We start from the raw sequence: 14699 nt of genomic DNA on the forward strand, positions 1-14699 counted from the left end.
CTTGCTTGTGATGGAAAGTACACCCTACCAGAGCTCGGGATTATGCAGGATTAAGCTCCCAGTCATGGGCTCACTGGCAATCTGCCCTAACTAGTCAGGCAGAGTAATCACAGACACCACAATTAAAAAAAACTTTTATTAATAGCATCCGTTCTCCCTTAGACAAAAATCTAATTACAAACTGAAATGAAATATCATGAAACCAATCAGAAGGAAATGGCTATTTATCTCTTGATCCCTTGGGAATAGGGGGCGAGGGATTAAAAACAGGATGCAATCAGTTCTCCCTCCTTCAAACTGGCACCCAGATGGGCTTGGGTTTATTTATGATTGGTGAAAGTCCGATCAATATCCTACACTGATAACTTAGTTTAGTTTTTTGAAGGCTCCTGAAAACATTGCTTCCTTCAATCTACTGTAATTTGTAGAGGGGAGGGATCTCTTGCCCTATTTCACAGATGAAGTCTTTTCACAGTAAAAGTTTGTTCCAAATTTGTTCAAAATTGTAAAGCTGGTTAGTGGCCAATGGCACACAGGGCTCTAGTTTTCCACTTCCCCAGTGAGATGCTTTCTGCACTAAAGTAACTCCTAAAATGCAACAACGAGGGCAGCAAGCAGTGGCAACCAATCCCCTTCACAGTTTACAAAGCCTCCCATTTCTCAAACTCTGTGAGATATGGGGTTCCCCTCCAGCTTTGGATCCTTATGCAACCGTAGCTGTCTCTCACCCCACGCCCATCCACTGCCCCCTACCCCATCTCCTGGCCTCTATTCAACATTGTTTCCCTGGGGAAACCTTCCTTGACCTCATTACAGGTCAGAGCCCCTGCTCTGTGCCCTTCGCCATATCTATATTGTCGCTACAACCCATAGTCTGTGGTAGGATAATTGTTTAATCATTGTTCTTCCTTTCTAGATGGAATCTATTCCCATCATGGCATCCTCTGCATCTGGGACATATTTTGCCCTTGGGAAATATGTGCTGCATTAACAAATGAACATGTTTATAGATGAAGAAGCTCTGAGGTTCACTGACATTAAATGACTCGTCTAAGGTCTCATACCTAAGAAAAGATCATGTGCCAATTCCTCTACCTCTAAATAGCCAGTTTTCCTTCTGCTCTGCCACACTAGTTTCTAGGTTCACACAGATCATGCTGGTCAGTTAGAAGGAGATACCCAGGAAAATAAAGTCTGCCAGTTGAAATGTCAGTATTTTGGGTTTGGAGAGCTCTTTCAGCCTGGGCAGTATGCTCAAATACCAGGTATTCTTGGGTGCTCCTGAGTCTCAGATCTCTTTCGGAGACTGGCTACTTTTTAATCTCCAGTGAGGCTGTCAGGACTAAGAAACAGATGAGAGCAGCTGAGGCTCGACTTCCAAAGAACATTGGTCTCAAATGGACATCAAGCTTTGTTTTCATGGGGTGCCATGTTGAATATCAAGATTACATCACTTGGAAGTGAGACTACCCCCATGTTGTTAGAAAGCCCTGACTGGCTGTGTTTCTGACTTCTTGGTGTTCTTAATTTTTTACTTTTTAAAAAGATACAGGGTCTCACTCTGTTACCCAAGCTAGTGTGCAGTGGCACGATCACTGTATCTTTGAATTCCTGGGCTCAGGCAATCCTCCTGCCTCAGCCTCCCAAGTAGCTGGGACTACAGGCGTGCACCACCACACCTGGCTAATTTATTATTATTATTATTATTTTGGTAGAGACAGGGTCTTCCTATGTTGCCCAGGCTGGTCTTGAACTCCTGGCCTCAAGTTATCCTCCTGCTTCAGCCTCCCAAAGTGCTGGGAGTACAGGCGTGAGACACTGTGCTTGGCCTCTGTGTGTTCTTCAATTGATATGATTTCATTTGGTAATTTCTGGCTGCAAAGTCAACTGAGTAGAGTATGTGTGTACGTAGGGGGGCTCACTACCTCCCTGTTATTACTGTAAAAAGACCTCCCTGCTTTTTCCTGGAGGGAGGAACTTCCTTTGCTGGCTTTTTCTTCCTTCACTGATTCTGGGTTATTGACACCATTGTGGCCGAGGAAGCCAAAAACTTCCATTTCCATTCTCTGCTGTACAGCAGCAAATTATTCAATTCAACTCACATTTGTTGAGTACCTACTATGTGCATTCCCAGATAATGCTGCCTAGTGAGAAGTAGAAAACTTGCCAGCTATCTGCGTAAGGAAATCAAAATTGAACTTTTCTTGTTTTGATAGAGACTTTAGGAATAAAGTCAAGGAATTTATTTTTTTTGTTGGGGAACTGGGCAAGCACAGGCAAAGTACCATAAGGCATGACTGGTTCAGTGTCCCAAGGGAAATTCAAACAAATGCTTATGGAAGCAGCAAGGAGGGAGCCGTTAATTCCAATGAGGAATCCAGGGCAGATTTTGATGAGGGTGTGATTTGAGTTGGCACCTGCAAGGTGCATAGATGGGAAAGATAGGTGATTCCAGGCTGCTCAAGAAACTGAACTGGCTCAGGGACAGAATCCAGTCAAAGTGGCCCATGTTCCAACTCAGCTCTAGAGGCCTCCAACCTCCCAATGTTATGGCCGCAACACTAAAACAGCTCGCTCCACCTGACCCCCTCTCCCAGGGTCTTCTCGCAGCCACTGCTTTAATTGCCATGGCATTCCAGGGACCAGCCCAGCACCTGAAGGGGATTCTTCAAGGTTCTGGCTCTAGGAGGAGGCTGCTCCTGATGTTCTCTCCCACCATACCTCATAACATATTATGACTTGAGTGTCCGGGGACAGGGCCGTGGACCGGAGTGACTGATGACATACTGGGCTTAAGGACATTCAGGGCTACAATTTCAAATTGTTTTCACATTTGACTATGAAGGCAGATTACTGTGTTAAGGAAACTTGAGTGTATAGTGAGTTTTTTGCCTCCTCCCTGTCCCTCACCCTCACCCCAACCACATTTTATCTCTTTATACAGCATATCCTTACATTTGATGATAATTCTGACTTCAAATCGGGTGTCACAAGGCCCTGGGTAACCAAAGCCAGTTCCACTTGGCTCACATTCAAAGGGATCCCTCTTTCCCTGCCTCCTCCCCCACACTCAGCCTGCCAACATTTAGCACAAAGTTTGTGGAAACCAAATGACATTTTGCCCTAACAGTCAAGCCTAGATTGGCCCATGGTCAGAGGTTGTACAACGGAAGCCCAGGAGGCAGCTCCCACCAGAGAGCGGATTGTGTTTGATCTGCAGTTCTCAGTCTATGCTCTCACCCAGCTTGTGTGACCCTCTCAGATGGACTAGCCTGGGTCAAAGCCTGGGCCCACCACACACTGGCTTCTGAACACGGAAAGCCCCTTTCCCTCTCTGTGCCTTAGTTTCCTCAACTATAAAAGGGGGATAAGAATAGACCCTCTCTCGTAGGATTGTGGGAATCAGAGGAGTTAAATACTCTGTGTGATGTGGGTGAAACAGTGCCTGGCACAGAGCACATCTTCAGTGCATGTTGGCTTTACCTGTCAGGCACCCTGTGGGCATCTGAGCTTGTGACCTCTGCTGGGACCCAAAGCTGAGGAGCTCAAGTATGCAAAAGGGACGACAGTGATGAATCCTGTGTGCATCATGGAAAGACACCACTGTTTCAATATTTCAGAGCGACTGAGGAATGCTCAGGCCTCTAAAACTGAGACAAAGCACCCTCTAAATAGGCGAGAAAAAGGAGGATTTGTTAGCCCCGGGGCCATTTTCTGGAATCATGTGTAGCGCGGAGATATCATAGTTGAAAATTTCTTTCCTTTTCTACCACCTCACCTCCCTGACAATGCTTGCTCACTGATAGTACAGAGGCTGCACCTGTCTGCTTTCCCACTTGACATTAAGCTATTACTGAGCTTTCTCCTTTGGGTATCCCCAGGGTCTGGTTCAGTGTTGGCACATATTAGATGTACAATAAATGCTTTTTGATTAAGTAACTGACTGACTGGTTATGGTCTGGGGGGATGAGAAAGAACCAGAGTGAAGAGTATCTGTGTGACGGCTGTGCTGTCTCCATGGGCCAGGAAGCCCACGTTCGCTTCTGGCACCCCAAGCTCTCATACCTATGCAAGCTTCTTGTAGGCCCTGCAGAGTCAGGTGATGGGGTGGGATAGCAGGGTGGGCCTCCAGCAGGGTGAGGGGTCCAGGACTCGGGCCTGGGCAGAGCAGGAAGACCTTGCAATGGGCTGAACTTTCACAGTTGGGGTTGCAGCTCACAGCAGCAGCTTCTGGCTCAGGTAAGTTGGTCGGACATCTGGGGAGCCAGCCGAACAAGGGTGAAGCAGGACTCAGGGATTCCAGAATGGCACAGCCACAGCCTGAGCAGTGGGTGAAGAGATGGCCGCACTAGCGAGCAGAGATCCCAGGATAGACTAATCCCAGGAACGGGCTTTTCTCACAGCTCTCAATGAGAGGGGCATAGCTTGCAGCAAGGTGCTTGCAGGCTCCTGGGTGGTAGGTGGTAGGTCCTTGAGGGTGGAATCTGTGCCTGCATTTTTGTTTTGTTTTTTAAAAATTCTCCACAGCCTCTAGTATAGTGTCAGGTACACACAGAAGAGCTTGAGAACTGTGTATGGGAAAAAATGGAAGCAGCCAGAGTCATGTCCGGGCAGCTTCTGCCATGTAAAGTAAAGCTACCAGGCCTCTTAGGAGTCCTTGAAATTCTCTTTATGCAAAGAGGAGTTGCAGATGACTGACCCAAAGTAAGTGATACACCCTGACAGTGCCTGGGAGAGAGGAGTGAGAATTGCCAACTGGACAGAGTCTAGACCTTCCCATGAAGTCACTGCTTCTTGTACCTGCCAGCTGAGATGAATTGGCAAATATATGTACAGCCATACACTACGAATCTTTGAGGCAACAATAAACCTTGAATTGAAAAGGAGAAATTAGAGTTTAGGGAAGAGGTTTCCCAGTTCATTTCTTCTCTGGGACTTCATGTGACATTACAGGGTCTCCTCCCCTGGTCATGGGCCGACCTCACACAGTGCCACCAGAAGGCCTCCTGCCCCGCTCCCTACCCTTCTTCTCTCTCTTTCCTTGTCTTATTCTCATGCACACAGTGTCTGTTCAGAGATAGAGGACAGCCAAAGCCATTGGAGGCCTTTTCTCGTCTCCTTTCCCCATCCCAGGACACATCTGTTTTGAGAAAGCCTATGAGTTTTGAATTATAGGACTAAGGCATAGGAGTTCCATGACAGTGTGACAGGGCTGGGAGTTCCTTTTACAGAAGCACACATGTTTATGGACCTATGTTTAATAAGTGGCAACTGTGTACCAGACACTGTGCACTGGCAATGCAATGATGGAGTAATGAAGTCAAAGGGTGCCTGGGGAGGGTCAAACATTACCTAGGGTCCCACGGGGTTATCAAGAAAATAAGAGACTTAGATTTCATCTCCTTTGAAAATTCTACAGCTTAGGTCCAGCATAAGTGCTCTGCCTCTGTGTCCCTGTCATGATGCCTATCATAGCTTTTGTAACACTGCGTTATAACTGCCTCTTGACCTATCTGTCTGCCAAAATGACTGTAATCCCCTGAGAAACAGAATGGCTTCTTATTCATCAGTAGTGGCAGCTGCAGAGTTCCCTTGTAGGAGCTGGGGAAGAGCACTTAGCTCTTGGTGGAGACCTCAATTTCTTCTATAAAATAGGGACGTTACAGGTTGAATATCCCTAATCTGAAAATCCAAAACCCCAAATGCTCCAAAATCTAAAAGTTTTTGAGTGCTGATAGGACACGGAAATGCACATTGGACTTTGAATAGGGATGCTGAACTGGTAATTCCAGTAAAATAAAAATATTCTAAAATCTGAAATCCAAAACATGTCTAGTCCCAAGCATTTTGGATAAGAAATACTCAACCTGTAGTAGTACCTATTTTGTTGAGTTGACGCGAGGGTTAAATAAGGGAAAATAGGTAAAGCACTTAATGTTATCCCCAGCACAGATAGAGTACCCCATAAATATTGCTGTTGCTAGCTGTTGCTTCCTACTCAGTTATACCAAGAAGGGGCTTTAGTTTACCCCCAAATATTTTCTGGGGCTTTAGTTTACCCCCAAATATTTTCTATCTTGAACATCCAAATACTCCCGAATCTCTAGGGCAATGAGAGGCAGTATTTAATATCTTTTATTAAAGCATAAGGTCAAATGCATCAAATAAGAGACCAGACAGGAAAAGGTATGCCACTTAATATGTGTATTATCTTCAAGAAAGGAAAATGAATTTATAAGTATGTTGATAAAAATGTTGGGGAAAGGAAAGCAGTTTTGCAACTCTTCAAAAAAGGTAAAGGTAAGAATTACCATATGATCCACCAATTCCATTCCTAGGTTTATGCCCAAAAGAACTGAAAATAGGTATTCAAACAAATCCTTGTTCACAGCACACTATTCACAATAGCCACAAGGTGGAAACAACTCAGATGTCGGTCAACGAATAAATAGATATGGTATATGCACACAATGGAATATGATTCAACCATAAAAAGGAATGAAGTACCAATACATGCTACAACATACATCAACCCTGAAAACATGTTAAGTGGAAAAGGCCAGTAGCAAAAGGTCACGTATTGCATAATTCTATTAATATTAAATATCTAGAATAAGCAACTCCATAGAGGTAGGACGCAGACTGGTGGTTGCTTGGGGCTGGGAAAAGGGAGCAATAGGAAGAAATTGCTTAATGAGGATGGAGTTTTATTCTGGGGTGATGAAAATGTTTTGAAACTAGATGGAGGGGCGATTGCACAACATTCTGAATGTACTAAATGCCACTAAGCTATTCACTTTAAAATGGTTAATTTTATGTAACATAAATTTCACCTCAATTAAAAAAATGCAAGAGGAAATAACAAAATTTCTGGAAAACTAATAGATGTCACATGGGAAAGAATGGCAGAGTTTCCCTTATTGTTTGAGAAATATAAAATGTTGTCTGTGATCTCTTTAGTGTGTATTTATTCATCAATTCCAATGCCAAGTGTTGAATGACCACATGCCCAGTGGTTTAAGTACTTTTCCCCTTACCCTCAGGCCCTACCTTGAAGGAATAATATTTTATAAACCACCAAAATCTTATTCCTGGAAAATGTCAGTCGGGAGCATCTGACCTTCTTCCCCTGTGACACATGCTTTGTGACTATGTCTCCTCCCTTGTTCCAGACAGTGTGGAGGACTGCAGTGCTTCTGTCTGGAAATGAGGTGTTCTTTCCATGGCCAGCTTTGGGAAGTTGTGCTATCCACCCACTGAAAATAGTCAAAACTCAGCTCTCTCCTCAAAGGGGTCAATGATGTCCTTATGCAAAACCAAGAGAAGCACAGTCTTTGGAAATCAGCAAGGCACCCGGTAACGCATTGCTTTCTTCCTGTACTCGTGAAGGCTTTGGTCCAAGTATCTTGCAGGGCAAGATCTGAGTTTCTAATTTGGAAACTAGGAAAGCTCTGAGCAGGCTGCACCTGGTGGGGTGGTATGCAAGTGTGTTCCCTTTTCCCAGTGGAGGTTTCATTATGGGATGGTGTGGGTCGCCCATGTAATGAGATGGGAGGCTTTTATCTAGGCCACTGTTGTGCTGTGCTGGCAACTGCTACTCAGCAGACTGTGCGCCTTGGGCAGGAGGGAAGTTTCAGGTCAGGAGTGGAAGGTGGGGAAAGAGAAGGGAGGGTGGAAGCCATCAGTCATTTACAAGAAAGGGGTTTCATAGATAAGCTAAGTCTGCAGGACTGGCCTTAAGAGTAACTTACTCTCTTTTGTTATTGACACATTTCCCTAACATAATGTTGAAGAAACTACGTATGTTTCTGGTGGGGGTGGGCAGGAATGTATGCCTTAAATTCTTAGCACCACCAGTTAACAAGTGGTTACTGAGAGCCTAGCATGCACACTGAAAATTTGTGGGAGCCAAGAAAGTTTGGATGTACATTTGTTTACTCTGGGTTCCAAATCACTGGGAAGGGCACTTTGACCCCAGCGTTAGTTCCTGGGTGGTTTCAGGCCAGTGTGCGTGAGTGGCTGACTGGAGCGTGAAGGCTACAGCCAGGGTTTTGGTACATGATGATCACATGCAGAGGGGCTTTTGAAAGCTGGCACTTTGGCCCATGGGGCTGCAGAGGAATCACAGGTTAGAAACCATGAACAGATGGATGCACACTCAGTATCTTACTTGGGTTGGGGAGGAACAAGAAGCTCTTGACTCAGAGTGCAGCATTCTTTTCTCTTATTTATGGTGGCCACTGTCACATGTCATTCAGGTTAATACACAGCATATCCACTGTACTATTCTGTTTCCATAATACTAAGCTCATGGGACTTCTCTGTTCCCACTGCCTCCTTCCCTGACCCTGCCCCTCTTTCCCTGCCCCTACACCACCTCTGAACCTGTGGCCCACAGCTCTTTTCCCTGTGAGGACAATTTGAAGACTAAACACACTATCACATGCAACTATCCTTATTGTTATATTTGTATATTATTTTCCTCTCTTCTGCCAATTTTCTTTTTATGACTTGCCTGGGAAACTAAAAAAAAAAAAAATGCTGCAGGGCTTTTCTGAAGACGATCCAGCTTGAAATTAGGGTTGTATTTGAGGAGAGTAAAACGTAACTGAAAAACATCCCACTGGGAGGAAGCTATAGTCAAGAGCAAGGGCATGTCTGCAGTGGCTTCAAAATACAATCATCTCTTCAGTTTTGACGAAGAGCTACAGCAATGGTTAGGTTTTGTTTTATTTCTTAGTGACAAACTCCATGGAGTGGCTTGCTCACAATCGTGGGAGAAAGTCTCTTCCCAGGGGTGGGGATTGGGTTTGGATGCCACCATGTCCCTTGGGAGTTGCCCCTGAGAAAGAAATCTTGTGTTTGTGTGAGGTTCATTTGGGAACTTAGTTGCCCTTTCCTGGTCTCCATTAAATGTCCACTCATGTCCCCAGATGATGCTCTGTTCAGATGGCTCGGACTGATGTGGGGGAAAAGCCAGAAACCTGGCCTGGGCTCTGGCCCTCGGGATTGTCTTTCAAAGAATTTGCACTCGATTTTCCTTTTGCTGTCCAGGGAGGGAAAAAGTCTATCATGCCACTGTCTTTATCTCCCTTACTGTGCCTGTGACGAGTCTCCTGAATGCCTATTATTCACCTGGAACCCTTCTCACTGAATGGTAAATGACATATCAATATTGGATGTGTAATTCCGACTCATCCACTGGTCTCTAGCTCGTTCTTATCTCTGAGGCAAACACTCTTCCTGACAAGTTTGAGGAAACGCTGAAAGGATTTTAGTTAATTAAGGCACCCGGTGTTGTTTCTCTTCTTGAGGAGTCTTTGGGAACTTCTGAGAAAACTTTAAGGATTGAAACTGAGGAAACAGAAGAGACAAGTGTGGTTCAGAGGTTGCCTTAAAAGTGGAAAACTACCTGCATTCCTTGAGGGTCTGCTCCTAGTTCGCCCCGGAGGCCACTGGGGGAGGATTCGAACTTCAGGTACAATCCTTTCATTTTACCTTTCCGCAGGCATTTGAATGCCTAGCTGTGTTCTTGTGTGCGAGATACAAAAGGGGATAGAGACCCAGGATGGTATTGGGTATTCCTGGGCAGAGGCAGATAGAATTCTGGTCCCTCCATTAACCAGCTGTGTGACTGGGCTCACACTTCCCCTCCCTGAACTGTAGTTTGCACATCTGTGAAGTGAAGGGGTGGGGCTGGCTCCTCTCACAAGTGTTTTTCCATTTGAAGTCTCTGAATCTGTGGTTACTTCTTTTTTTTTTCATCAACAGTTTAGCCTCTATTAGAACTCGTTTACTTGAAGGTTTTTGATGTTGGCATAACATTCCAGCTTCACGGGGTTGGAATAAGTCAGGCTTCCCTGGTCGGGACAGGGAAAAATCACAAATATATCCAAACCATTAACTGATGCTCAGATTCAGGGCCATTGGATTAAATGGGTTAAACCAGCACCTTGGTGAGAATTAGAAAAAAGCATCCCCTCCATGTGGACTCAACTGCAAGTGGGGTGGGTCTAAGGCCTAGCAGGTGGAATACTGGTGCTTTCAGCTTCATAGACTCCCAGGAGTCCTTGTGCAGTACACAACCTGCATAAGCAATAGCAGAGCATTGACTTCTTTGGGCTCTGACCACTTTAGCTAAGGAGGACAAAAGAGGCCAGAGTAGATGTATGTCATTGATATGATGGAAGGAGACTTATAATTACTGCTTTAAAATATGTCATACAATAAGAAAACTGCAATTTTGAGATGAAGATGCTGCCCAGAACCTATACCTACACAGTCTATCTAATTTTGGTAGTTTCAAGAGGCAAGATTAGAAATAATAATAAAACTCCTCACATTTTTATAGAGTCTTATAATTTATGCAGAATATTAAATGCACTTTCTTTTTCAATTTGATCCTGATTCTAACCATTGCCCTGGTGAGTAATAATTATCCTCATTTTAAATATAAGGGAAATGAAGTTGAGAGATTCAAGAAACTTATTCAAGGTCAGCTAATAAGTGGTTAAGCCAGGAACTGAATCCATGAATGTCTAGCTCCAAGCTCAAGGTTTTTTCTTCCATGCAGGTCACACAAGATCGTGAGCTGAGCATTGGCAGCCAGACCTAAAGAACTACTCTGTAATGGTCTGAAATTAGTCAAAGCAGGTCATCCTTCTTGTTTTTATGAAGTCAGGACTCTCCCACACAGGGGTTGGTAACTAAAGACTTGGAATGTGAGTTCTGGAAAGGTCTTCATAGATCTTACAACTGAACTAAGTATTAATTTTTCACATGGGGGAGTGATAATTAAATGCATTTTTACTGTCTATGTGCCATGAACCCAGAATTCTCTCCTTCATTTTAGGAATTATCCTCGAAGGTATCCTGAGAAAGCCTTGAGCATTTGGAGAAAGTAATCTGGAAGTCACCATATGATATGCAAATAATATCTATAGGCCACTACTGACAAATACAAGACTCTTCAGCACCAATGTGGTGCTACCACAGGCCTCTTTAGCTGCCTTCCACCTCCACCTATGTTTCAGACCTGTATACCCAACTGCTTATCTCCATCTGGACATTTCCTGGGCATATTCAACTTTAATATGTCTAAATGTTCATCACTGCCTTCTCCACAATCTGCTTCCCAAGTCCACTCCTTCTCTACCTTACATGATTTTTATTAATGGCTCCACTAGGTACCTTCTCCTGCCTATCCCACTCAACACCTTATAATCACCCTCTGTTCAACTCATTCCTCCTTTACCACATTCACTTGGTCACCAGGTACTTTTGATTCTACTTCCTAAAATCCATTCCTTTTCCTCAGTTCCCACTGCCGTTGTCTTAGCTGAGATCTTAATTATCTCTGCTTCCCATCTCTCTAAGCCAGCCCCCATCTGGCCAATAATTCTTTCTCTAAACACAAATCTGATCGGATCCTTCCTCTGCTTAAAAACTAAAATTGCTTCCCATAGGAAGGAGTTCACCCTTCTCAGTCTAGCAGTGTAATTCCTATTACATGCTGTTCCCTACCTGCCATTGACTTTGCATACCCTCTTTCCTTTGTTCAAAACACCTTTTCCCTGGGAACTCCTAGTCATTTTCAGGACCTGCTCATCCATCACTTCTGTGGTGTGGACTTCACAGATAATTCTGGGGAAGAATCTCCTGTCCTCTCCCGTGGATTAGTCAGTGCCCTGTAGCTACTGCTATTATAATGTATATTATCCTGAACTGTAGTTTATTTCTGTATCTGTCTCACTTACCAGACCGAAGCTCCTCAAAAGCAGAAACCATCTCATTATCTTTGGACTCCAAGGACCTGGTATACTGGCCAGCACACAGTAGGTTTGGTAAATGTTGAATGAATGTATGGAATGGATGTACCTTCCTCTTTGGTGAAATCAATAACTTAGCTTGTTGAGTGTTTATTATTCTCTTGGGTTTAGTCTTAGGGAAGAAGATAGAAGTCATACTCATTCCACAGGCTAAATATTGACAATGTATGGAGGCCAAAGAAACATTTGTTTTACAATACATCTCTTTCCTAAAATTGTATCTGGGGTGGGGACACAGAGGCAGAATTTCAGACAAAAGGAAAGACTTGGTCAGATTTTCCTGTACAGCTGCCTCTACAACCCAGCACTGGGTGAAGGGCAGGCACATCACACTAAGTGGTTGATGCAACTGATCCAGCTTAAAGGCTGGTAAGACTCTTGCAGAAGTCTTTAGGTAGAACTTGCAAACCATTTGCAAAAGGGTTAGGAACAGGTTACATCAATGCTATTTTTAAGTCCTGCTCTTTGTAACTCAAGGCTCTCCCATTATCTAACAGAACTTCAGAATGAGGGTACCTTAAAATTCGCTTCAGGTCCTTATGAGCTGTAGCTGAGCAAATGAAATGCAACTGCTTTAGAAGGGAGGTGCTTCCAAGATGCTCCAGTGGTCTTTTCCTTCCCTTCCTCGTACAACACAATCGATGGCACAATCCCACTACGTAGCATGGCATACTGGCTGCCAGTGTTCTCTGTTAAATTAGGGTGAGTGCTTGTCTGTGCTTCAGTTTCCCTTTCGGTTAGACAGGACTGGTCTTCCCACTAGCTATCATCTGTAGTTTACTTAACTCTATTATCATATGAAGAATCCTCGTAAAGCTCTTCATAATGTTAGGGAAACAGGTCCTATTATGTCCCCCATTCTACTTTCATGGGTGGTATGGGGGGTCTGGGAGTGGGACCATTGAGAGAGAAGTTAGAAAGTAATCTGTGTCACAGCAAGCTCCCCGGAAACTCTCAGAATAGCAAACAGGTTTCCTCTCCGCCCCTGGCTCCAGGCCATATTTTCGTTTTGGCTAGTTCCTTAGCCCCAGAGAAAATCTAGCTTCACCTAGAATGGTTTAGAAACACCTAAACTCGCGATGCTTTCCAGAGGGTCTCAGGCCTTGGCCTTTCTCAGTAAAAAACAGAATATCCATGTGTCCCCTTCAAAGCGCTCCTACCGGCAGCTGGAGTAAGGTAACTCCACCGCCGACCTCCGAGGAGTTCACGTGGACTCAGCCCAGGCGCAGAGGGGAAGACTCCTGCGAGTCCTCAAGAAGGAGGGAAACACACCAGAACTAAAGTTGTGAAGGCGCAAGAGGCTACTTAGGAATAATTCCTTGTATCTCTGGGGTAGGTCTCATCCTTCTAAAGACAGCAGTTGAGTGGGCGTCCCCTTCCAAACAGAAGGCGCTTAAAAATGTATTTTTAAAAAACATAACAGAAAGTCCTGAAACTCACCTTTCGGTCCGCGGAAGGGCTTCCTGCAGGCGTGGTTGCCCAGGGAATCTCCTGGGTGCTGCCCCGTCTGACAGCGCCCCGGGCCCTGGAGCGAGGTGTGGGTTCCTTTTTGGTTGCCTCTGCACTCCCACTGCTAGCCGGGTCTGGCGTGTAGGGCCCCGGCGTCAGCCGAGGTCGTGGGAGCAGCCCGCCCCGCCCCGCCCCGCCGCCGCGCGTACCTGCCGCTGCAGCCGAGGACAGCGCCCTCTGTGTTCCCTGCCCTCCTGCGGGCCGACGCCTTGCATAGTTGAGGTTTCGCTCCAACTCTGTCCTGCCCCTGATGTCACAGGCACAACTTCCTGAATCTGGCTCGCCGTTCCGCCCGCTCCAGGGGCTCGGCCCAGCTTTCCACCCCGGGCCAGCCCACCTCGGGTGCCTCTGGCCTTGGGCGCACACTCCCCAGACGCGCTCTCCCTCCCTGTCTTCCCGCCAGTGGCTCCCCACACCCCGCCCCCCGCCATTACGTGTCCTTGCCCCCTCAGCCCCGGAACACGCCTCCTTCAGGGCACAGCCGCTGCGGAGCCAGCCCCAGTGTCTTTCACAGACGCACCAGTGTTCCAGGAACGGGACATAGAACTCAGGGCAAACCCGGCTTCAGGGAAAACAGCTTCCTAAATAGAGCGGCCTTCCTGGAAGGGGTGGGAGGCGTTGGAGAGGAATACTAAGCGGCAGGTTGGGTGAAGGCTCTGATGTCTTATCGGGACAAATGAGCATGACAGTCCCCTCTAACCAACGCCGGTTGCTCCAAGGGGTGCAGGTGACATCTCAGAAGAGTCTTTCTGAGTCATCTCAGAAGAGTCTCTGAACAGTCTTAACTCCTGGAGGCGTTAAGGAAAACTGGGCTCCAGGAGCTGTCACAAGCAATGATGGAGGGGAAAGCTGACTTCAAAAAGTTCTCAGGGGTTCCTTCCTCTCATCCTCAGCTGCTCTCCATCTACTTTTTATTCAGATCTCTTGGCTCTAGTTCCTAGCACATGGGATGCTAGGAAATGAAAAGACCTGCTCCCGGTTGAATAGGGGACTGCAGACACAAAGCTCCGATGATTCACGGCTTGTTCAGTGCCTCCAGGGATACTGTGGGTGGGAAAAGAGGGGGATGCCAGGACCTGGCTGTGGAGCATCTCAGGGGCCTCCTCAGTGTCATCCTGGGAGGTCCTCCCTGACAAGGGCCTGAGATGCTGTTCCCTCGACTGTATTTGTCGGGTACACAGGTACCAGGTGCCAGGTGCTGAGCCGGGACTTGCCCCTAATCCACTGCGCCTGAGTATGGGGGTCCTTTGGCTTCTGTAAGTGGGCATTAAAATGCCTACCGCAACCAGCTGTCACAACTGAGATTCAAGAGGTTCCTTTCTGTTTATTCAGTAGAAACCACGTGGTTCTGAGTTGAAAGGC

At 45.9% G+C, this 14699-nt stretch overlaps 1 protein-coding gene across 4 annotated transcripts in view; it reads right to left on the reverse strand.

Moving 5' to 3' along the window:
* Positions 1 to 13741, reverse strand: part of KIAA0040 (KIAA0040 ortholog) — a 33938-nt gene extending 20197 nt beyond the window's left edge. For 2 of the 4 annotated variants that reach the window (XM_023207219.1, XM_023207217.1), the window contains exon 1: positions 13487 to 13741. The gene's annotated coding sequence lies outside the window, so the exon portion shown is untranslated. Of the gene's footprint in view, positions 1 to 13268 lie in introns of all 4 variants that reach the window. The other 2 variants (XM_023207216.1, XM_023207218.3) reach the window with 2 other exon arrangements.
* Positions 13742 to 14699: the final 958 nt, after the last annotated feature.

The sequence above is a fragment of the Piliocolobus tephrosceles genome, chromosome 1 (genome assembly GCF_002776525.5).
Source record: "Piliocolobus tephrosceles isolate RC106 chromosome 1, ASM277652v3, whole genome shotgun sequence".
Classification (NCBI taxonomy): domain Eukaryota; kingdom Metazoa; phylum Chordata; class Mammalia; order Primates; family Cercopithecidae; genus Piliocolobus; species Piliocolobus tephrosceles.